Raw genomic sequence first — 25,366 nt, forward strand, 5'->3', positions numbered from 1 at the left:
CATGCGTGATATGTTTGCATAAGAAACGAAAAAACACACACTCTCTCTAATTTATCATTTGTTGTCCCTTTCTCTTTCACACACATACTATTTTTGCACACTCACTCATTCTCCTTCACACGCACTTGATCTCTCTCGACTTAGGCACTCTCTTCGGTCCATAGCATATATATTTTTTGAAAAGTCAAACATCACAAAGTTTCACCATGTATGTGGAGAAAAACATTTACATCTAGAACGGCAAACATATACCATTAGATTCATCATGAGATGTAGTTTCGTATGATGTATCTTTGGTATTGTATATATGAATAAAATTTGCGTAAACCTAATCAAAGTTTCCAAAGTTCGACTTCTAAATTTTTTACATGCACTGCATTATTGAGCGGATGGAATATCTCTTTCCCCCTCTCAGCTATCTGGCGCACCACTCAGCCTTATCGGGGCTCCTTATCTCTCTCAAACTTTATATCTCCCTGGTTCACACATACACATATCTCGCTCGCGCTACATATAGACCCATCCAACACTCTCCGCCGTTGTTGTCTCTCTATGTGACACGCACACCCCTAAGTACCATAATCCCTCACTCCATCATAGGCGCATGCACTCCCCCATAAGTATGATTATCTCTCACCAACCATCAGGAACACACGTATTGTCTCCTTCCATCCATACGTCTATCTCGATATCTCTTGGGGTATCTTCTATCGCGCACACACCTTGTCACTCGATCTCTGAAAGTGCAACTATCCCTGGGTGGTTTTGGTAATTCCTAACAACATACAGCTCATTGAGTTAATACTATTTCAAGATAAATATTTCAGGAAAGCTCAATGATTGGCATGGCATGGATTAGAAATGTGGACCCCTCAAAATGCTAAGGAAAATAGATTGTCTCAAGCTCTAAAGCTCAAGACTCTACATTTTACCTTTTAGTGATCCAAGATCACATTGAGTCCATAGGAAAAGCCAATACTATTAAAATGGGATGAGGTGTTGCTTAATGAGGTTCTTGCTCAAAATTCTTAGTGATATGTTCCAAAACCCTCAACCACTTTCTCATATCCACATATGTCCCAAACCAAAATTCAAACTCGGCCCCATCGAAACTTTCCATCCGGCGCCACCGAGTTTAGTTGACATAGCCACTGCCACAAAACCCTAGTCACTTCGGTCCCACCGATAGGGATCTCGGTCTCACCAAGATGGGATTGCAAACTCTCTATTTCCCTTCATAACGTTTCGGTCTAACTGAGATGAGTGATCGGTCCCATTTAGTTCGCAATGCAAACTCTCTGTTTCCCCTTCGTAACGTTTCGGTCCAACCGAAATGAGCGAATCGGTCCCACCGAGTTTGCCTGACCAACTCTCTGTTTGCTTATTACCAAAATCGGTCCCATCGAGTTTGTGTAATAGGTCTCACCGAGATTACATTATGCCCTAACCCTAATGAAATCGGTCCCACCGAGTTGACATGTCGGTCCCACCAAAAATCCTAACGTTCACATTTTGAACTGAATCGGTCTGACCGAGTTTTCTAATTTGGTCCCACCGAGTTTGGTAATTGTGTGTAACGGTTAGATTTTATGTGGGGGCTATATATACCCCTCCACCCACTCTTCATTCGAGGAGAGAGCCATCAGAAAATGCCTACACTTCCATCATACATTTTCTGAGAGAGAACCACCTACACCTGTGTTGAGGTCAAGATATTCCATTCCAACCACTTAAATCTTGATCTCTAGCCTTCCCCAAGTTGCTTTCCACTCAAATCATCTTTCCACCAAATCCAATCCTATGAGCGAGAGTTGAGTGTTGGGGAGACTATCATTTGAAGCACAAGAGCATGGAGTTCATCATCAACACACCATCTATTACCTTTTGGAGAGTGGTGTCTCCTAGATTGGTTAGGTGTCACTTGGGAGCCTCTGTCAAGATTGTGGAGTTGAACCAAGGAGTTTGTACGGGCAAGGAGATCGCCTACTTCATGAAGATCTACCCTAGTGAGGCAACTCCTTCGTGGGCGATGGCCATGGTGGGATAGACAAGGTTGCTTCTTCGTGGACCCTTCGTGGCTGGAGCCCTCCGTGGACTCACGCAACCGTTACCCTTCGTGGGTTGAAGTATCCATCAATGTGGATGTACGATAGCACCACCTATCGGAACCACGCCAAAAATCTTCGTGTCCACATTGTGTTTGCTCCCTCCAAATTCCTCCCTTCTACCTTCATGTGCAATGTTTTACATTCCGCTACTATGCTCTTAGACTTGCATGTGTAGGTTGTTTACTTGACTAGTGCTAGGTTGCTAAAATCTGCCAAGACTTCAAATTGGGAAAAGGCTAGTTTTTTATTTGGTCAAGTAGTCTAATCACCCCCCTCTAGACATACTTTCGATCCTACAAGTGGTATCAAATCTGCCCCACCGTTGTCGCTGTAGCGAACTCCCGCCGAACTAGGGTATGGGTTCGACCTTTTGTGCTATTCTTTTACCTCTGATTCATAGCACATTGTTTTGCCATGATCCTTACCACGTATGAAAACACTCTATCCACTAAAAACATCATTTAGGTTAAATTCGATTTGAAAATTTAGGGTTAGGTCTCGGTCGAACTCATCTCGGACCGACTGAGTTGTAGAAATCGGTCTCACCGATTTGGCTTAGGCCATAGCACATGCATTTTTGGTGTGACCAAAAATTGCAAATCGGTGTGACCGAGTTCAATTCTTTGTGAAACCCTAGCAGTCTCGGTGCCACCGAACTGTGACTCGGTCTGACCGAGTTCACTATTTTAGGTTCCAAAATCTGCTTTGGTATCACCGAGTTTACAAATCGGTAGCTCCGAAATGCTTTCCGTGGAGAACTAAAACTATGTTTTTAAGTCATCTATTTTGCAAAATCTCTGCACTTTGTGATTCTCATCCACTCTACCTCATCTACATCTATTCACAGGGTCTGCTGTCAGTAAGTTTGCAAAGATGTCTGATCAGAGTGACAGTCAGAACAGGTCTGAGGAACATGTGCAGCTGAGTAAGGGTTCAGATCCCTCAAGCACTTCTGATGATGGCAGCAGGAGCACTCCAAGTAACTTGCCAATGGCAGCCACCAGATCTAGAAAGAAGAGAACCTCAGATTCAGAGGATGAGGACTATGTGGCTAGTAAGGAGGAAGTAAGCTCCAAGAAGAAGGTGCTGAAAAAGGAGTATGGCATAACTGCTACAGTTAAGCCAGGGATGAATAAGAAGGCTCCAGCAAGAAGGATTCCTATGTCTAAGGCCAGAGCCTCCACTCAAGAGATAATGGAGTTCACTCTTGAACCCAGAGAAGGTGGAGAAGGCAAGAACAGGAAGGAGAGGGTCAAGAAGACCATTGCCAGAGTCATTGGCAAGCCCTCCATGATGAGAGATCCCTCTGAAGATGAAGAAGAATAGGATGCTCCAGCACCCAAAGCTCAGAAGCTTATGGAAGATGTTATAAAGTCAGGGGCTGCAACATCAAAGCCCAAAGCTGCTCCAGAAGCTAAAGCTCAGAAGACTCCTAAGCCCAAGAGGAACACCGGAAGTATTCCTGCTGAAGAGAAGAACAAGGCCCCAGTGCCTGAAGCTGAAGAAGAGGATGATGAGTCTCTTGTTTTGAGAAAGTTGAAACCCAAGATCCCAGACCACAATGATACTCATCCAGTGGCTGAAGACATGCACATCAGAAAATATGCTGGACTGAGATTGTGGAGACAGTCTGATACCTATGCTGTGAGGAGAAGGACTGTAGTTGACTACAGGTTCCACACAAAAGAACAACAAGACTTCTATGAAACTATTTTGCTTGACAAGAAGCCCATTGTGTGTGACATGAGATGGGTTAATTGGGAATTCATCAAGGAGAATGAAGATCACTTCCCAAGAGTATATGACTGTTTCAAAGCATGTGGAGTCGATGAGTTTGTTGGACAGAAGCTCACAAAATGGAATGATGAGCTGATCATGCAGTTTTACTCCACTGCTCACTTTTACCCAGATGGGAAGATCATTTGGATGTCAGTAGTTACTAGGTATCAGTCCACTATTGAAGAATGGGCCAAGCTGATAAATGCCCGAGAGGAACACGAGAATGACTTGGATGTGTATGCCAAGAAGAAGAAAGACCACAACACTATGCCAAACATGTATAAGGAGATCCCGAAAAAAGCTTTGGAGACTCACAAGCTTGGATCAGTACATTACTTGTTGTCTGGTATGCCTACCATTAACTGGATCCTTAGGCACGCATTGCTACCCAAGTCAGGAGATCACAAGATGATCAGAGGGCATTCTATCAACCTGCTCTACCTTTTTGATGTCCCTCAGAAGTTCAAGGTCATGAGTCTGACTGTAGAGACAATCAAGAGGACTGCCGCTGACCAGAAGAGAAGCTGTGGGTATGCTCCACACATTCAGGAGCTCATCAACTCCAAGATGGGCACATGAACATATCAGTTGGAAAAGGAGCATCTACCCTTGTATCTTGATGTTGAAGACAACACTGTAGTGATGAATGAGGAGGAACCATCATCAGTTCAAGCACAGGAGAAGAGAGCCAAAGCAAAGGCTGAGAAAGCTGCCAAGATGCCAAGTGTTGAAGAGGCATCTCAAGTTTTCCTGAAGAGCAAGCAAGATCAACTTGCATATATGATCCAGTGTACACTTAGGATTGAGAAGGGCTTGGCCACCCTGACTCAAAACCAGGAGAGCTTGGAGAGGATCATAGAAACTAAATTTTATGATCTTGATCTGAAGGTAACTGAAATTCAGACAGCAGTTGAGCAGCTCCAGGAGGAAGCAGAAGAGAAGAGAGGGAAGGCAACTACTGATGCATTTCAGCGAGTGCTTAGAGGACAGAGGTCTGCTATAGTGCATGTACCTACTACGAGAGCAACAACATCAGCACCAGCAGCCACAGCCTCAGTACCACCTCCAGCAGCCACTCCACCAGCTCCAACTACATCAACGGATGCCTTCGTCCTTGGAGTTCTCTCTACACCACCTCCCGAAGACCAAGCCTGAGAGACGCATAGCACTATGCATATTTGAACTTTTTGGTAACTTGTTGCCAAAGGGGGAGAAATATGTATAAATCATAGGCTTCAAGAGAGTGTTTTGATTTTTTGCCTTTTGGTTGAACTTTTTTATTGTATGCCTGTGTGAGATACTTTATGTCCTTGTGAGAGATACCTGTGTGATCATGTGATTGATCATATCCTACTTTAATGCTTGCTTGGATGATACTATCTTTTATTTCTCTATATGATCATTCACTTTGCTTGGTGATGAGTGCATGCTTTTAAGTTATATCATTTTGAGCACTCCACCAAGATGTATGTGACATGGAAGAGTGACCCATGTTCCTAATTGATTGTGCATTTGCATTCAAAAGCAAATTTTAAATAATGCACAAATTTAGGGGGAGCTCTTACTTATCACATACTTCTCAAAGCGATGATGTATTTCAATCTTATAATCATTTGTTGAAGCTTTGATCTATATGTTGTCATTAATTACCAAAAAGGGGGAGATTGAAAGTGCAACTATCCGTGGGTGGTTTTGGCAATTCCTAACAACATATAGCTCATTGAGCTAATACTATTTCAAGATAAATATTTCAGGAAAGCTCAATGATTGCCATGTCATGGATTAGAAGTGTGGACCCCTCAAAATGCTAAGGACAATAGATTGGCTCAAGCTCTAAAGCTCAAGAATCTACATTTTACCTTTTAGTGATCCAAGATCACATTGAGTCCATAGGAAAAGCCAATACTATTAAGAGGGGAGGAGGTGTTGCTTAATGAGGTTCTTGCTCAAAATACTAAGTGATATGCTCCAAAACCCTCAACCACTTTCTCATATCCACATATGTCCCAAACCAAAAGTCAATCTCGGCCCCATCGGAACTTTCCATCCGGCGCCACCGAGTTCAGTTGACATAGCCACTGCCACAAAACCCTAGTCACTTCGGTCCCACCGATAGGAATCTCGGTCTCACCGAGATGGGATTGCAAGCTCTCTGTTTCCCTTCATAATGTTTCGGTCTAACCGAGATGACCGATTAGTCCCACCGAGTTCACAATGCAAAACTCTTTGTTTCCCCTTCGTAACGTTTCGATCCAACCGAAATGAGCGAATCAGTCCCACCAAGATTACGTTATGCCCTAATCCTAATGAAATCGGTCCCACCGAGTTTGTGTAATCCGTCTCACCAAGATTACGTTATGCCCTAATCCTAATGAAATCGGTCCCACCAAGTTGACATGTCGGTCCCACCGAAAATCCTAACATTCACATTTTGAACTGAATCGGTGTGAGTGAGTTTTCTGATTCGGTCCCACCGAGTTTGGTAAATTGTGTGTAACGGTTAGATTTTGTGTGGAGGCTATATATACCCATCCACCCCACTCTTCATTCGAGGAGAGAGCCATCAGAACATGCCTACACTTCCATCATACATTTTGTGAGAGAGAACCACCTACACTTGTGTTGAGGTCAAGATATTCCATTCCAATGACATAAATCTTGATCTCTAGCCTTCCCCAAGTTGCTTTCCACTCAAATCATCTTTCCACCAAATCCAATCCTACGAGAGAGAGTTGAGTGTTGGGGAGAATATCATTTGAAGCACAAGAGCAAGGAGTTCATCATCAACACACCATATATTACCTTTTGGAGAGTGGTGTCTCCTAGATTGGTTAGGTGTCACTTGGGAGCCTCTGTCAAGATTGTGGAGTTGAACCAAGGAGTTTGTATGGGCAAGGAGATCGCCTACTTCATGAAGATCTACCCTAGTGAGGCAAGTCCTTCGTGGGCGATGGCCATGGTGGGATAGACAAGGTTGCTCCTTCGTGGACCCTTCGTGGCTGGAGCCCACCGTGGACTCACGCAACCGTTACCCTTCGTGGGTTGAAGTATCCATCAACGTGGATGTACGATAGCACCACCTATCGGAACCACGCCAAAAATCTCCATGTCTACATTGCGTTTGCTCCCTCCAAACTCCTCCCTTTTACCTTCATGTGCAATGTTTTACATTCCGCTGCTATACTCTTAGACTTGCATGTGTAGGTTGTTTACTTGACTAGTGCTAGGTTGCTAAAATCTGCCAAGACTTAAAAATTGGGAAAAGGCTAGATTTTTATTTGGTCAAGTAGTCTAATCACCCCCCTCTAGACATACTTTCAATCCTACAATCTCCCACCCATGTAGTCCCATCACGATCTCCAGGGGATCTCTCCATGACAAACATACACTCTCTCCTCCCCTTGTCTGCATTTTCTCCGTACCTCTCTCTCTACCTCTCTCCCTGGTTTGTGAGACCCCTCTTGGCCACGTGCTAGGGATATTTAACTCTCACTCAGAAACAACCACACACTATCTCCTCACCTTGTTTCCGTTGTCGAAGATGCATGTGTGATATGTTTGCATAACAAACACATGCCTTTTCTCTACTTTTATCGTGTGTTTTCCATGTCTCTTTCACACACGCACACACACTTTTTTCACTCACTATTTCTATTTCACTCTCTCTCTCTAGTTAGGGACTCTCTAATATCCATAAGCATATGGATGTTTTGAAAAGTCAAACCTTAGAAAAGTTTGACCAGGTATATGTGGAGAAAAAGATTTACATCTGGAACGATCATTAGATTCATCACAACATGTACTTACTTCATACTATCATTTATCTTTGGTATTGTAGATATAAGTAATTTCTTTATAAACTTGGTCAAAGTTTCAAAAGTTTGACTCTAAAAAAAATGTTGGCACTACATTATCGAACGGAGGGAGTAGCTCTTTCTCTCTCTCTCTGCTATCTCTCACGGGCCTCCCCTCTCACTCGAACTCTCTATACCGATGGATTATATACTCACTGTGTCAGCGTATAGCTCCGTATATTGTTTAGTTGACCGGTAAACCAGTCCACATGCTGCCTTGTCAGCTCGTGTTCTCTATCTTCGTGTGCTGGCCCATGTGGCAGTGGGTGAAAATAAGTAAACTAGAGGCCCATCTGACACGCGATGAAGTAAACAAAGTTGAAACCACTCGGGGTAGCACCCCGCAAGCTAGTAAATTGAGGGCGCATTGAGGACACACTTCTTCCGCATGAAGGACGCACTCGCACACAATTCACCACTGTGTGGTGGCATGCACAGAAGGACGCACTCACGCACACCCAGCAGGCCAGCACACAACACACACAAGCACACGTGTACACCGGTGGCGCCGCCGGTAGAGATGAACAGCGAGGCAGCCAATAAGCGGAGGCGGCTCGAGCTAAAACCGCATCCGACGATCCTGGACTTCATCAGCAGCCTCCCCGACGACATGCTACTTGTCATCATCGGCCTCCTCCCCACCAAATCAGCCATGCGGACCGCCCTGCTCTACCGATGGTGGCGCCCCCTCTGGCGCCACGCCCCCCTCAACCTCACCGTCGATAGCTGCCTCTGCGATGGGGATTGCAAATGCATGGCCGCAGTCTCCAACATCCTTTCATCGCACCCTGGGCCAGCCAGACGCCTTGGCATCCGCATGTTCAGTACCAACTGCAAGGTCCAAGCCAAGTTCGACGAGTGGTTCTTATCCCCCGCCCTAGATCAGCTCGAGGAGCTCAGCTTTGAAGCTAGACGATGTTGCTCTCTACCGCCGTCCGCTCTCTGCCTCATGCCAACATTGTGCCGCGCCAGCTTCAGCTCCTCCTATCTTCCCCAGATTAATGCTGCGCCCGCCCTTCTTCTCCCTCAACTCAAGCAGCTCGACCTCTTCGATGTTTGCATCTCGAAGCAGGCTATGGAGCGTCTGCTCCGCACCTGTACTATGCTCGAGTACCTTCGTCTTGAGCAGATCCACGGGTTCATTAGCCTCCACATCGCCTCGACGAATCTCCGATGGATTTATGTGTCTTGCTGGCCCTGCAACAAGACATCAATTGGGAAGAGATCACCCCAGCTGTTCCACACTATGGTCATTGAGAATGCGCATTTCCTTGAGAGATTGCTTGTATCTGATCTAGAAGGTCCAACAAAAATCAGGGTCATTGACGCACCGAAATTGACAGCGTTGGTGTATTCGTCTGCCAAATTCTCTGAACTCTTTATTGGATCCGTAATCGTTCAGGTACATCACTCATCTTCTTCTTCGTCTTCTTGAAATTCACATTTTTAAATTTCTTGATGTATTTACGACTGTCTTCTAGAAATTGATTCCCACAAGCTTGACCCAGTCTATGCGCACAGTGAAGATCTTGGCAATAAAATCTATCTACCCCAATATGGATCAAGTTGTTGGATTCCTTACATGCTTTCCGTGCATGGAGAAGCTACTCATCAAGGTGAAACTTCTTTCCTATTAGTAAACTGTAATCACAATGTAGCTCAATTTTTTCGTAATTTTCCCAAATTACGATGACAAGTGTAGTGTTCAAAACTACATCTACGCACTGCACCGAAAGAAATGTTTTTAGTATTTTTTTTCTCATGTGATCACCTGCATCATTTTTTTGTTGTACTACTATAGTAGCCTAGGCTAGTCATAGTGGAAAGTAAGTTAGACTAGTAACTCTATGGTTACTCTAAGAGCAAGTACTACCTCCGTCCTGGTTTACTCTTCCTATTTTGTAGTATCAAAATTTGACCATAGATTTAACTGGAAAAATGTTAATGCATGTCACAAAAAATTACTTTAGATTCGTATTTGAACATAATTTCAAATGGTATAATTTTTGGTGACATGCATTGGTATTTTCTTAGGTAAATCTATGGTCAAAATTTTACACTAAATACGAGGTAGTATAAAAGTGGGCTATAACGGCCCTCCACTATGTAGGCTAAAACATGTGCCAAATTCACTTGTGATGCATTTGGCATCGATGCCCCTCCATTGCTCACCTGGTGCCCCAATCTGGATCACCTACTTTGCTCCGGTGCCAAATTAACTCACGCAATGAAAAAACACTTGCGTGGGAGAGAGAGGACTGAGGAAATAAAAAACACTTGTTTGGGAGAGTGAGAGGCTAGTGTAGTTGGTTTGATTGATTTGTTTACACATGTGGGTCTGTGTGCACAGCAGTGCCAACTCTCCCACATCGCGAGAGCGGTGCCAAAATCTTTTGATTTGACAATGATGCTTATTATGTGGCATACTTTTGAGAAACATGGCATCAGCCACATAGTGGAAGGCAACAAATGCCCAAGCTCTTCATGTACTCCTAGGTAAATGAGAGGAAAGAGAAAGAGAGAGAGTGAGAGTGAAAAAATATCACTAGCTAGCCAACCCTATCGCATGAGCGAATGATATTGGTACCTCTTGCTGACACGGCAATCTTATACACCCAGCTGCTCTAATATGTTCTCTTCTTTTGTAGATAAAAAAAGACCTGAAAGTGAAAAATGTGTTGCACTATAACAATCTCATCGAATGCCTTGATCTCCATCTTATAGAAATTGATTTGATCGACTACCGAGGCAACACATCTGAGATTAAATTGGCGAGGTTCTTTGTTCTGGAGGGAAGTGTGCTCAAGGTAATGAGGTTTGGCATTCTCTGGCGCAACAATGAATGGCGTGCTGATCACCGCAAGTGTCTAAGCCTAAATGACAAAGTCTCTACAGAAGCTGAATTTGTTTTTGTAACATCAAGTGGCCAGAGACTCAAAAATTTATTTGTCCATTAGTGACTTGTCAGGGCAGTGGATTTTAGTTTGTACGGTAATGCTGCATCCACCTACAGTAACGGAAGTTCTTACATAAACTTCCTAGATTCCCTCTTCGTAGGTGCAGCGTTACTCCTAACATTTGTACTATCAGTTTGGAACTTGTAATATTGCCGTGTCCTATTACTGTATTTTCAAAATCCTGTGAATCAAAGAGGTCCTGAGTTGGTGATGATGTTGTGCCTACCATCTTCCACCAATAGCCGTCAGATGTAGATCTGACGCATACAAACCAAACTTCTCCAGTTTTGCAAAAACATGCCCGCACTTGTTCCCTATTTACAAACAACTCCTTGTCTCTCGCAATCAGCCTTATCTCCTCCCCACCACATCTAGAAGGCCATGGAAAATCTGGTGCGATGGCCGCTGTCGGCGCCGTCCACCCCCAATCTTGGTGTTCCATGCAATGCACAGGCATCTACGCATGGGAAATTATGTCGAACATGGCTAGTTGTAAGTAGGCTAGCTCTACAGCCATGATGATAGTGACTGCAGATGGTGAGGCTGACTATGTTATACCGAACACGACACCTATACTCAGGTGTCATCTCCGGCGCAGGGTCTTGTCACTTCACTGCGAGGAGCAGCACATAATAATTTGACCAATGGGTAGTATTGTGCCACTACATTGGTAGTACTACTACTAGTACTAGCATCACCGTCTGGATTTAGTAGTACTACCACGTCCATCTGGGTTTAGTATTTGATTAGCAATATCTAGTAATGCATGTCACAGAAAAGGTCTGTCTAGGACACATAGATCTGACATAGTTATGTCACATCTAACCTGATGTCCACTATGTTTGTGGCCTGTTTTTTTCTTGTCTTAGTTTTTTTGTTCCTTGTTGCTACGTTATTTGTGGGAGATTAGATGTGACATCCTTGGAAAACATCTAGATGTGAATTAGACAAACTGCACAAAAAAATGTACTACTCCCTCTGTAAATAAATACATGGTGTATTGTTTTATTCCTTCCGGTAGATGGCTCAAATCTGAAGTCTCATCAACCAGACTACTATTGTACTCACCGAGCGCTCAGCTTTGTAAGCTACCAACAAAAAATTGCAATCAAAGACTACTATTGTACTCGCTCCATACTGGTGCATTAGTCACCTTACGAAAACCAAATAGTAATCCCAAAACTTTTAGGCGCAGTGCTTTAACTACCCACCTTGTTCCTTGTTTATTGCCACAAAAAAAGAAATCACCCAATACAAGATGTGGCGTGCGTATGCATCCAATGACTTGAGACTACTCCCTCCGTCTAGGTGTATGACTAGCCACAATGAAGAGTAACATACACATATCCCTAAACTATGTTACTATCTTTCATAGTGGGTAGTAACATAAGTATGGTAACATGCAAAGCCTCATTTATTAGGTTATAGACTCATATTGCATTGGGACATGTGATGTTACAGTAACTAACTAAGTTACTCAAACTACCTCTCTCCTCATTAACTCATTGCCACATAAGCAAATTTGTTGAGTTGGACTCGATGTTACTGCTGAAGTTACTCCCACTGTGGCTAGTCTAAGTCATCTTAGAGCAAGTGAAAAAGAGGAGTGGGCTCTCATGCAAGAGCCACTATATGCGGATTCCTAGGCCGATATACAATAAATATGAAGAAAGAGAGAGAGAGAGAAGATGAGAAAAAGTAGTACTCTTATAGCCAACCTTATAGCTAACCTTATTGTATGAGTGGCTACAAGTGATGGCTCTATATGACATGGCAACATCATATAGCCAGCAAATGGCTATACTATTAACCATGCTCTTGTGCACCGTGACCAAGACAAAGGGGAAAGCGAGAGAACTTAATGTCTTTTTTCTAATTAATAGGATTACATGCAATGAGCTAACCACTGCATGTCATGTTTGGTAGTCTCAAGTCATTGAAAGCAAGCACGACCCACAGCTCTCATTGGTTGATATGTCATGAAATAAGAAACGAAGAGGGAGTTAATGTACCATGCATAAGTGTTTTGGGGCGGAGGGGGACGCAGCTTCATTGACTTACTGCACCTGCGTTTGGGTGAATGACTCGTGTGCCCAACAGGTGGCTGGCCCAACACACACGTGAATGCAATGCAGTCTGCACTTCTCATATAAAGGCCCCCCGCCAGTCCAATCTATGAAATACTACACACCTACACACCCTAACCAAGGGCAAGAGTGATCACTCCAATCGCAAGATCAGTTGACTAGAAGCTAGACCCATGGAGGCGATGAGCGCGGGCATCAGCCGGTTGTGCCAGATAGTCCACGACGCCGGCCTGCGGCCCGGCACCGAGGATCGTCTCCAGGTCGTTCTTGAGGCCGCCAGGGCGAGAGTCCGCTTGGACGGCAACTCTGTCTCCTTGTTCGACAAGGTCCTCATTGACTTCCTCGACAAGTTCACTGTCGTCAAGAAGCTCGCTGACGACCTTGACGTACGCCTCCAACCCACGCGCCCAGCCTCTATGATGCCCACCACCCTCAATGGCATCTATGGTGAAAACCTCTTTGACGCAGTGGTGGCCCTACAACTGCCCGCCGTCGCACCGGAGAATGTCCACCTCAAGGTCGCGCTTGCCACGGAGCACCTGGAGCAGCAAGACACCATCGACATAATCACCCACGTCTATGCGCAAATCGTCCACAAGGACTACTGCGTGCCAAAGGAGGACGATAAGTCGCTGGCCTTCTTGACTCGCAGGGCAACCTTGGACAGCATTGTTCAGAAGCACGCTGAGCTCACGGCCAACGCCGTTGCTCCTCACACGTCGGTTGGTGACCCGGCGTACTAGGGCATGAGGATGTCGTTGATGGATCAGTATGTATCTTTATCTTTCCGTCAAATCCATGTAGTAGTATATGGTACTACTAGTAATTATCTTACCTGTCGCATCAACTTCATATTTTTCGTACATACTCCATGCATGAACCACGCCAGAACCAAACTTCTCATTACTCTAGGGAAAATCGTTATTTCTATCTATCAGTCGCACCATGGAGCAGAACCAAATTTTACAAGTTAAAGTTCAAAAGGAAAAGCCTGTCGTGTTTGCGTCGCACCCCCACACGGTTGGTCCGGCACGCCGCTCAAGGGGGAATGCGTGTTGTGTTGCATTTCCACTTACAAGTGGGACTGCAGTTGAGCAAACCGACTATCAGCAAACCCCCACCCCTCCCACCGTGCGATGGCTGAGAAAATAGGAGGGAGAAAAAATGGTTGTAGCATGGACTCCAAGAAAATTGGTGTTGGATGGGACTTGTGTGGGTGGCGTGTGCCGTACTGCTAGACATGAGTGCTAGTTATGGCCCATGCCACCCCACTATATCGAGCCTATATCGAGGTGCTGGTTACGTAGAACAAAGTTCCTGGAGTCCGTGCTCAGCCCTCCTCTATCTCTCTTCTCAGCCAGCCAGCACACGCGAGAAGCACATCGTTTGTTTGCTCACATGCGGTCCCACATGTCAGTGAAAATGCAAGAGGACCCACTCAACTTGCACATCTTTCACCTCGACGTGCTGGTGATGAAAAAAATCCAATAAAGATCTTCAGTGGCCGCTTTTGGAGTTACTCAACAGTAGTAAGATTCTATTTATAGTTTAACCCAAGATGCACATCACGTGGCTTCAACTACCACTCCATTTTCTAGAATGACACGACCTGGATGCTGGATGTCCCATGTGTCGGCAACAGGAGGAAGAACCTGACCAAATCTTCTCCACATTTAGACCGGAGGAGTAGGAAACACGGCAAGCCCTATGCCTACATCATACTACGTACAAGCCCACCTCACGCAGTCACGCTATCACCATATTTCTCGGCCTCCGTGTGACACCTAGCTCTAGTTGATCTAACTAGAACTAACTATTGGTTGGATCTATGTGATGTGGCAACTTCATACTACTAAGGATGGTCGCTATACTACTACGACACTAACACTCCAAGAAGTGAGTCGAAAACCATTTATAAATTGAGTTTATGACATGCACATGCAAAATTACCATTCATTACATACAACAAGTCATCAACACACAACGACAACGAGGATACATGTTGGATTATAGATTAGTTCCAACAAAACATTCTAGTAAATACTAAAGTTTTCATCACACAACAAATAACAAGCAATGAAATGACCTTCAGCTCAACCAATCCTTGGCGTTGGAAACGCTTGCTTTGAATCAGAAGTGATTCTCTAGGAAGGGGCAGCTACTGTCAATCTCGAGACCAATGCAGGACTGATCATCCAGGCTGAAGCGGCCTATGTCAAGACACATATTGTGATAGCCACGGTTGGGAACCGTAGCAATGTCTGAGGTATAGATACGGTTGCTTCTCATAAATGGTAGTAACGTTGTGTCAACGGCAGTTGGATCACCTTTCACCATCATTGGCTAGTTTTGTCCAAGGAAGAGTGAGTTTCCTCCAAGAGTATCAATACTAAACCAGGGAGAAGGTGCTGGCGCTAGCACAGTAGTATCCATCCCGAATACCCTGCAATGGATGTTGGAATAGGTCCGGAGAGTGCGACCATGGGAGACAACACCTGCTTCCTTAGTAACATCAGCAGTGCCCTGTATACAGACAAGAAGAGGTGATCCATCGGAATAAGTTTCCAGGCGCCACTAAGTAAATGGGTCCCCATGCTCGTGATCATCATCATTGTCATCTCCCCCTTGGTTATAATTTTTTTTCAAATATAGGTGGTGGAATGTTCACAGGACCTTGGAAAGACAAGAAGGTTAATTAGTAAAGGGAAACTAGCTAACCCGCGTGCATGTGGATGAAACAATTATAATTCCAGTGGAAGACAAACATACGAAAGCATAAGGATTCCATGCAAAAACAGTGCCACGAGTGGTGGCAGCAAACACAAGACCCTCGTATTGAATTGCATCACAGTACTCATCCGTGGATAGAAACTGATTTTTGAGCAATATCCATTGAGTCGAACAATGAAAGACGACAACAAGCTTGTCGAAGATAGCGACAACACAAGCATTCCTATAACCCCAAGAGCGGTTGGGAACTCGACAAATTGCTATATTTTGTAGACGACAGTCACCATGATCGTAGTTGAACGTACGTAGAATACCGGTGTGCTCAACCTCTGGGCAGTCTCAGATTTTTGGAAGTGGAACCCAGTGACGAGTGTACGCATTCACAAGTTCCCAATCGTAGTTGTACCTAATATAAACAACCCAATCTCCATTTGCGCCTACCCAAGCCTTACCCTCAAGCGATGGCATCTTAACATCACACGTATCATTATCAAGCAGCATCAACATGCACAAGGCGAGGCCTCCGTCGTCCGCGCGCCAGTCAGCAGGGCCACGGCGAAGAAGATAGGGGAGATCAAACCGCTCCTGGACCCTTGGGTTCCTTGTAATGATGTTATTAGTTGAGTCAAGAATGGTCTTGAACGAACCTGCCATGGTAGCCGAGGTGATGACGTCACACCGATCAATGAGTTCCTCCACCACGTCATCATTCAGATCGGGGAAAGAATAACGGGGTCGTTTCCGGTCTGTTCCCTCCATGGAGAAGACGATCGAGCAATGGCGGAAGGAAGGGTGAAGGAAAATGGAGGAGGGAGGAAGAGCATGCGACAACAGTTCCAAATAGAGAAGGAAAGGTGAAGAGTTGGTGGACGGTAGCCACGGTACATGAAGAGCTGCCCCGGCCTCCATAGACGTCCGTTCGGAAATTGTACAAAAGGACTCGCTGTCGTCCCACTGACATGTTGGAACGGGACCACAGGTGAACGAAAAGGCTAGTGAGGAGCTGATGGTTGCCACAGAGGTCACACACTGACGACAAGGCCATCCAGTCAGACCTAACGCCTGGGTGGGATGGCTTCTGCCGAGCGAAGCCACTTCGCACCCCCACACAGTTGCTCCGCCATGCCGCTAGGCCAATTCCAGCGCGTGCAGCTCGGACGCGCGCTCGCCCAGCCCCCTTTCCCTCGACGCCCCGGAGCTGCCCAACCACGGCTACATGTTTTGCGCACCCGGCGGCCGGATTTAGAGCGGATCCGGTCGGGCTTGAGCTCGCCCGATTGTGGGAGGCCGCACCGCGCCATGGACTAGCCGGGCACCGGGCCGGAAGGCCCCGGCAAGCCCGCAAGGCTGCATGCAGGTACTGACTCCTGCTCTAGCCGCTCGGATCTACACCATCGGCGGTCCGCTAGCAGATACATGAATGGCGGTCAGCCGGGCTCGGTGCTGTCCCAAAAGCTCGTCGGCGCACCATTCCCACTCATTACGTGCGATGATTGCCCAAAGAAGGCCTTGTGTCGCGTGTCTACAATGCTGGAACATCCCGGATGGGTGTTCATCAAGTGCTCAACCGATGGGGTATGTGCTACTTTAGCTTCGGTTGTGCTATCGTATTAGACTAGTTGTGCTAACTTAAAATTTTATTGTGTAGAATCGATGCAAGTTTTGGTATTGGGAAGAAGATTACATCGATATATTGATAGAGCACAATTTAGTAGATGATCTAGCACTTTTAGCTAGCATAGAGGCTAGAGATGAGACTAGTGCACTTGTTGATAGAATAGAGGCTAGACATGAGACTACACTACTGCAGGATGCTGCTAACGTGACACTATGATCAGAGACCCTTCGAGAAACTGTGTGCGATGCAATAATCGCAAATGATGTTGTATGAAAACCGTCCAAAATGTGTAAAATGTTTGCGATGACGGATGCATCAAACATGGTTCAGGTTTTATTTGCATGTGCAATGAAGGGCATACGGTTCAGTTCAATGAATTGTTTGTGATGAGGAGGAACAAAAGAAACGGGCAGCCAGATGAAGGCGTGTGCAATGCACAGCATATGGTTCACTCAGATGAACTATTTTTGATTAGGCAACACAAAAGAAACGGTCAGCCAAATCAAAGGTGTGTGTGATATACGGCATACGGTTCACTCAGATGAACTGTTTGCATTGAGACATGAGAACTGAAACGGTTCAAATGAACAAGATGTGTGTGATACGAGGCAAACAGGTCTGTAATCGGAGATGTGTGCGAAGACCGATAACAACACAGACGATTACTACTAACAAACCGTGTGTGTTGTGAGCAAACGATTGCTGGTATACAATTGTGAGTGGTTGATGAAAACATCACTGACGGGTTCCATTGTTTAGTCCATGTGTGATGTGATTTTGTTTGTCTGCACAACATCTATGCTCTGTCTACAACATCAACATATATACTTAAAAAGACAACATTGCATAACCAAATTAAGCATACAATTACACAAGTGACTACACACATAACATTTCCACACGCCAAAGAAAGCAATTACATGCATACTAAAGTAGGAGAAACGAGGATCTAATCATGTACTTATTGTTGCGACGATGCTTGCCATTGCTCTGCTTCCGGCTGGATCCCTAGCCATTTTGGGGAAGGAGGGACTTCCTCATGTCAACATCCGCCTGTACATGTCGTAGCTCATGTATGCCTCCTTGGCCGGATACACGACATGAGCTTTGTCGAGTTTCACCATCCAGGCCGAGTGCTAGGCACGCTTGTCCTTGTTGCACGAATCCTTCATGTCTCTGTAGTAGGGGTCGATGATGGCCTCGGCGAGGTGAACCAGTGAGTCCTTCTCATGCTCCTTGCTGCCCCTCATCTTGTATTCGCCCTAGATGTCGACAAGATTCTGGCAGGCGATGCCCGAATTCTCGAGCGCCTTTACATCGTTGGTGATGTCCACCGTAGAGAACATGTAGTGGGGGTTGTTGGCAAACCAGGCAAAACGCTCGCAAGGCCTTGTGGCCAGGCAATAGGGTAGACGAGGACATGGTGGCGCACGCACATCTGGGAGACGACGACCTTGGGATGAGACCCGACACAAGCGCGGGTGTACTCGAGGTCGAACCTGACCACCTTGTACTTCTCCTCGGCAAGCAATAGCTCCATGATGTGGATGGAGTGCTCCGCCCAGACCGGGTCATTGGTCTACACCATCGAGAGGTCCATGAACCTTCTATGGGTGTCCACCACGGCACGCATGGTGAACTGCTGCTCGTCGTCGGCAGCCGCTCGAAGCGCCATTGGAGCCGCGCAGGATACCCTCCAAGAATTTCTCATGGTGGGTGTGCTTCTTGCAATGGTGGGGCACGATCGAAAGGTTGAAGAGACACAAGGGTAGTTTAAATGGCCGCTGTAATAAATGGGGGCCGGCCGGCCTATAATCGTCACGTCTTGTCACGATGTTCACAGCGGAGGATTCCAGAATCCAGTGCACGCTTGACGACACCGCACCCTAGGCGTGGGCTCGAAGAGCTTGTTCCCACGCTACCGCGTTGTTTACCGCGCAAGCTTCCCACCCAGCTAGTTTGGCCATGCGTCGGCTAGAAGAGGGACAAATCGTGCGCGTTTATTCACAAAAAACTTTGTAAAAACGAAGTGTGTGGAATGCCTTCGGTCATAAGTTTACCCTTGGGTGATGAGGTCAAAGTTAAATAGAAGGGTGATGATGGACACTCGAGTGCGATAATTAATTCTGCGCTCTATAGTGCACACGGTGGAAGAAACCAACTGTTTGCAATATTGTCGAAGATCACAGTCGAGTTAGCTATACAGATCGTGTGTTTTGAGATCGACAAGGTAAACTTATTCAAGAATGGTTAATAAAATCTAAGACCATTGCATATTAAGGTCAAAATAGTGCTAGCAATATACGAGTCTCATATGATGCCATTTCAACGATTGTACCACAAAATCTCGAAATGTTACAAGGTTCAAATTCCAGAGTTATATGGCTCAAATTCTAAGATTACAAGGTTCAAACTCATATTAGAAATGAAATTCAGCTCATCAGCTACAAACGCTCGCGCTGATGCACTGAACATGGATATCAGAGAGGTTCAAACTAATATCACTGCTTCTAAGTCTGGCTTCGAAACCTCACCATTTTTGCAAAGGGGTCAGCCACTCAGAAGTCATGTATGGGGTTGACCCAATGACTTCCGATTACTCTGTCATATGAAGTTCCAAAATGAAATTCAACATTTTTGGAGCCTACTCCATTCTGCCGAAGGCGCCGACGCTGATCAATAGACTATTCATTTTTGTGAAATAAATGTAGGGCAAACCTCATTTCCTTCAGCACCCTTGCTCTGAGAACAAAGAACCTGGCGAAAATAATCCCCGGTAAGGTCCCTCGGTAGGAGTTCAAAGTAATTTTTGAGAGATGCAGATCTAGGCATTCGATGTGATTGTTATATTATATCACATTATCCACCACTGGGCCTAATCTTATCTGCAAAAAATAAAATGTGTTAGTGCCTACTTGCAGTTTTGAACATTACTACAGGCCTAGCTATTTGGTTTGCAGGATTTGTAAAATGCACTAACATGCCATCTTCGATCAAACATGATTAACATGGGAATTTGATTACATTCTAGAAAAATGTAGACTTGTTCACAAGAGGTTGGAGTGGATGAAAAGTTCCCTAAGAAAACTAGTACAGATGAATCCAAAGGAGAAATGCTTATTGAATGTTACCATATGGATCAAGCAACCAATATGGGGGGATGTATGTACTGAAATACTCCAAAAGAACCTTCGGAAATTGTAGTACATTGTCATTGTAAACTTGGAAAAGGGTGTCACAAATTGAACTCCCTTATGGTTAACATTTAATAGGAAAGGAACATCACCTCGATATATAGCTTCTCGAGGCACGGAAAGCATCTCACGAAACTGATAACTTACTCCAGGTCGGGCCCGATAGATTCTAGTGCCAAGACCTTCAATGTGCACAGTTTCGGGGTCAAGCTTTTCGGAATCATTTTCTGAATGACAGACGAACAAACATCTTCAAAATTAGAAATAATGTGAATTTGTAGAAGGAGAGGTAGAAGGCGGCTGGTGTACCTGAACGGGTGTGGATCCAATAACAAGTTTGGAGTATTTGTCAAACGAGTAGCCCAGGATTGTCAATTTCGGCACAGAAATGACATTGATTCTTGTTGGACCTTCTTGATCAACTACAAGTAATCTCTCAAGTGCATGTGTGTCCTGGATAACCATACCGTGGTCCACCTTTGTGATGTCTTACTGCTGCACCAGCAACACACATAAATAGTCCAAAGAGTCATGGAGGTGATGTGGAAGGTACTCAACCCATTGATCACCTAAAGACGAAGGTACTTGAGTGCAATACAGCCACGGAGCAAGCGCTCCATGTCACCCTTTCAGAGGCAGACGACGACGAGCTCGAGGTGCTTCAGTCATGGTAGAATATGAGCGGGCACGTCATTAAGTGGCGGGAAATGGCAGTTCCTGAACTTGGCGATGCACAACGTGGGCGCGAGGCAGAGTGCGAACGTTGGCAGCGACCGCATATGCCCATCATCAAAAGTGAGCTCCTTGAGCTGATCTAGGATGGGGGATCGGAACCAGTTGTCAAGCTTGGCTCGGTCCTTGCCGTTGGAACGGAACTTGCCCGTTCTAAGGCCTTTTGTTGGGCCAAGGTGACTGCCAAGGATCTTGGAGAATGCATCCAAGCTTTCACGATAGCCATGGCAGAGCTCGTGGTTGTCGATGAGGTCGAGAGGGCTAGAGTTCCATAGGGGGCACCACCACCAGGAAAGGAGGGTTGTCCGCGCCCCATATTTGATTGGGAGGAGGGAGATGATGACTCTGAACATATCATCAGGGAGGCTGTTGATTAAGTCTAGGCCTGATAGAGTCGCTTGCGGTTCTAGCTCGCCCTGCCTCCGCTTGTTGGCAGCCCCGTTCTCCACCTCCGGAGTCTCCTTGTCAGTGGCGCTTTCTGATAGAAATGGGAGTGCAAGGAATATTTAGTTTAAAAAGGGAAATAGAAAAGTGTATTGGTAACTAGAAGTTATTAGGTAGGGATATAGTAAGAAAAAGGGAATAACAATTGGTTGCTTAAATACTACACAATTCATTTGACATTGCTGGGTAAGTCAACATATGCAGATAGTTGAAAAGAAAACTTACTTCGAACAAAGTCTGGATGGATGATTTTGTCGGGGAAGTTAGCATATATCTCATGACCAGGCCCTTCTATGTGCAGTGCAATTTTAGTGCCAGCTTTCAGTACATAAAACTTTGCAATTTCATTCCAAAAGCCAGTGCCAAAATAGGAGTCACCACGTTCATCAAGTCTTACAGTAGCAACGATTGTAAATCCATGGTTTGTGTGTAGTATTACATTCGTGGAGCCTTGATGTATGTAAAGGGAAAATTGTGCACTACATAATCTGTTGCATGTCGAGGGATGTCCTGCAGAAAATGGTAGGATTGTTAAAGAAAATATGGTAACATGAAAATATGGGCCCAAATTGAAAGAACTGTACAACAGATGAAATCAAAGGACAAAAGTCTATAATTAAACAGATAGGGTAAACATGATGTCATGGAAATATGAGAGTAATCGAAAGATCAATACATCATTAATTTTCCTAATGTAGAAATAAGAGGGGGGAAATCCCCTTTGACGTATATGGTGCATGTGGCACCTTTTATCCAAATGTAGCAATATTTAGAACATGTTCAGGAAAGTAGGCCATGCCAACCGATTTAGGGTGAGATTGAACATACCGCACGCGTCCTCAAGTTATCTGATACGATGAGATGGAATCTCTGGTGGTGGTCGCCAAGTCCTGAAGTGTCGGCGCACTATACAATCTATGAATGAAATAAAACCCTCAAAACAGCTCGAATAAAAATGAATTCACGGTGATTTCCGCCGGGTGATTAAAGTAGGCAAATGAACTCGGATAAGAGATTAGATAATATCTCGTTAAATTAGTTACCTTGTCGTCCACGAGAAAGAACCCTCAGTACGTCAGATTTCCCAACCGAGCGGAGTTGGGTCAACCGCGAGCAACGTCGAGAAAGTCGATGGCGATAGGCGGCGGCAAGCGGAAGTGGCGAAATGCGGTGGGCTTTGCCAGCAGCCTGGCGGCGGCGGCAGGCGTCGAGCTAAGTGTTTACCGCCGCGATAGGCGGTGCCATGGCATAGACACGGAGGAGCTTATGCAGGTGTGAATGGGGAACGTACTAGAGGGGACGACGGGGTTGCGGGCGGGGTTAGGGTTTTTGTGACGTGGGGATGGTGAGGGTTTTTTTAATTGGGTGGTGAAGGTTTTCTGTCCCACAAAGAATTTTGGGGCAATGGTTTGCTAGAGCGAACCATGTGTGATTGACGTAGCAGGCAAAATGAAAGTCATTGCACACGATTCCAATTTTGGGAACCGTGTGCGATTAACGTACTACCTCCATCCTGGTTTATTGGTCCCCCATTGTAATTTTTATCAAAATTTGGCGAAATATTTAACATACTCAAACATAGATAATAAGCGTACACGTACATAAGCATAGTTCAACCATAAGTACATAGTTCAACTGTCATTAAGCATACTCAAGCGTACATAGTTCGATCCATCCCACCTCTCATCTCACATGCGACCGACACGATCATGAAGTTTCTCCAGGTACTCGGCGTACGCGCCGAGCGCCACCCTGCGAGAATACTTCTGCTTGAAGGAGCCAACGGCCCGTCCTCTTGCATGCGCCAGAACACTTAGATACGCGTCATGAATCTTGTTGTAACACCCCGGATATGATTTACCCAATATGTACTCCAACTCTTGCCGTTTCCGGCCTTAAGTTATTTTATTTTCTCGGGTTCGGGTCTTTGTCTCCGTGTGTTGTTATCGTTGTCATGCATCTCATATCATGTCATCATGTGCATTGCATTTGCATACGTGTTCATCTCATGCATTCGAGCATTTTCCCTGTTGTCCGTTTTGCATTCCGGCGCTTCGTTCTCCTCCGGTGGTCATTTCTACCTTTCTTTCGTGTGTGGGGATTAAACATTTCTGGATTGGACCGAGACTTGCCAAGCTGCCTTGGTTTACTACCGGTAGACCGTCTGTCAAGTTTTGTACCATTTGGACTTCGTTTGATGCTCCAACGGTTAACCGAGGGACCGAAAAGGCCCCGTGTGTGCTGCAGCCCAACACCCCTCCATTTTGGCCCAAAACTCACCAAAACCCTCTCCATCATCTAGAGCGTTCGATCACGATCGCGTGGCCGAAAACCGCACCTCATTTGGACTCTCCTAGCTCCCTCTGTGCCTATAAATAGGTCCTCCTCCGAAATTCCGGATACCCTTCTTCAAAACCCTAAAAAATCTGCTCCCCTCGCCGCCGGACATGTCCGAATCGGTCCAGACACGTCCGCCCGCCACCGCCGACCAACGGGTCACTGCCACGTGTCCCCGGGAAAGCCCCACTTCATCGCCGCCGCCCGCGGCCCGCCGAGCCCGCTCGGGGCCCCCGCGGCCCTGGGAGCCGCCGCCCGCGCCTTCCTCGCCCAGTGCCGCCCGCGCCTCCTCCCGCCGCCTTCTTCTCCGTCGCCGGCACCCTCCGGCCGCCGCGCAAGGTCACCGGCGAACCGACCCAGCAGCTCCGGCCGCCGGAGCCCGACGCCCCCGCGCCGCGGCTCGCATCCGACCTCGCCGCCCGGAGCTCCTCCGCCGCCCTCGCACCCCGGATCTGGCTCCCTCTCCTTCCTCCTCCTCGGAACGACAACTCCGGCGATCCCCGTCGCAGTTTCTGGCCAACCTCAGTTCCCGTGCACCGGATCTGGATCTGGACGTTTGGGGTTGACTTTCTCCCGAAACCCTAGTTCAGATTGCCCTGTTCATCGTGCTATAACTTTGCATCCGTACCTCCGTTTTGGGCATATAGCATATCAAAATGTTCGCCTCAAAGAGTACATCATTTCATTCCATTGCATCATTTTCATTTGAGTTCATCTTGATGCCCGAAATGCTATTAGAAGAGTGCTACTTGAGATAATTGTAAGATCTGCTGCTCCATTTAGATATTTGTCATTTTTGCCATGATTATTGTGTGCATAATATGCCCATGAGCTCTACATATGTTTTGTTAAGGGTTTTGCCATATTTCTAGAGGTGCAACCCATGTATTTTTTGTGATGTGTGTGGTGTCTAGCACAAGCTTGCAAAGTGAGGCACTTGGTAATGCTGATTTCAGGGACTTAGCATTTCCACAAAGTCCTTGACCTGTTTATCTCATATGGCCATATGTTCATGTTGTTTCCTAGTGATCCGTGCCTCTTTTGAGGATGATAAGTAAGGATGTTTTATTAATCTTGTAGTGCTCTATCCATCCATGTCTTTGTTTGCAATTATGGAGCACCCTAGCTTGAGTCAATCGAGCTCTACTTTTGCTATTTCGTGAATCTGGGCAGATTGTCTACTTGTTAGCGATTTTGCCGATGATGTTGTAGTTGATCCATGCATGCTATGTTCTTTTTCTTGCCATTTCTAGCTTTTATTTTGTGCATTATTGATGTATTTATGCTTATATTGTCATGACTTGCTCTGTAGTGAGTGCATCGAGCTCGTAAACATGCCTACTTGATATCTGTTTCAGCATGCTCCAGTTTTCACTAAGTCTGAGAACTGATTATGTTTTTTGCCATATTCACATGCTTGCAATTGTATTCTCTGATCCCTTTTGGCTCAAGGCCACTAAGGGACTTTTGTTAAGCTCTTTGAGTAGCTCCATGCCATGCTTTACTTTGCCATGTTCAGATCCTGT

The sequence above is a fragment of the Triticum urartu genome, chromosome 3A (assembly GCF_056163025.1).
Source record: "Triticum urartu cultivar PI428250 chromosome 3A, HENAU_Tu73, whole genome shotgun sequence".
In the NCBI taxonomy this organism is placed as follows: Eukaryota; Viridiplantae; Streptophyta; class Magnoliopsida; order Poales; family Poaceae; genus Triticum; species Triticum urartu.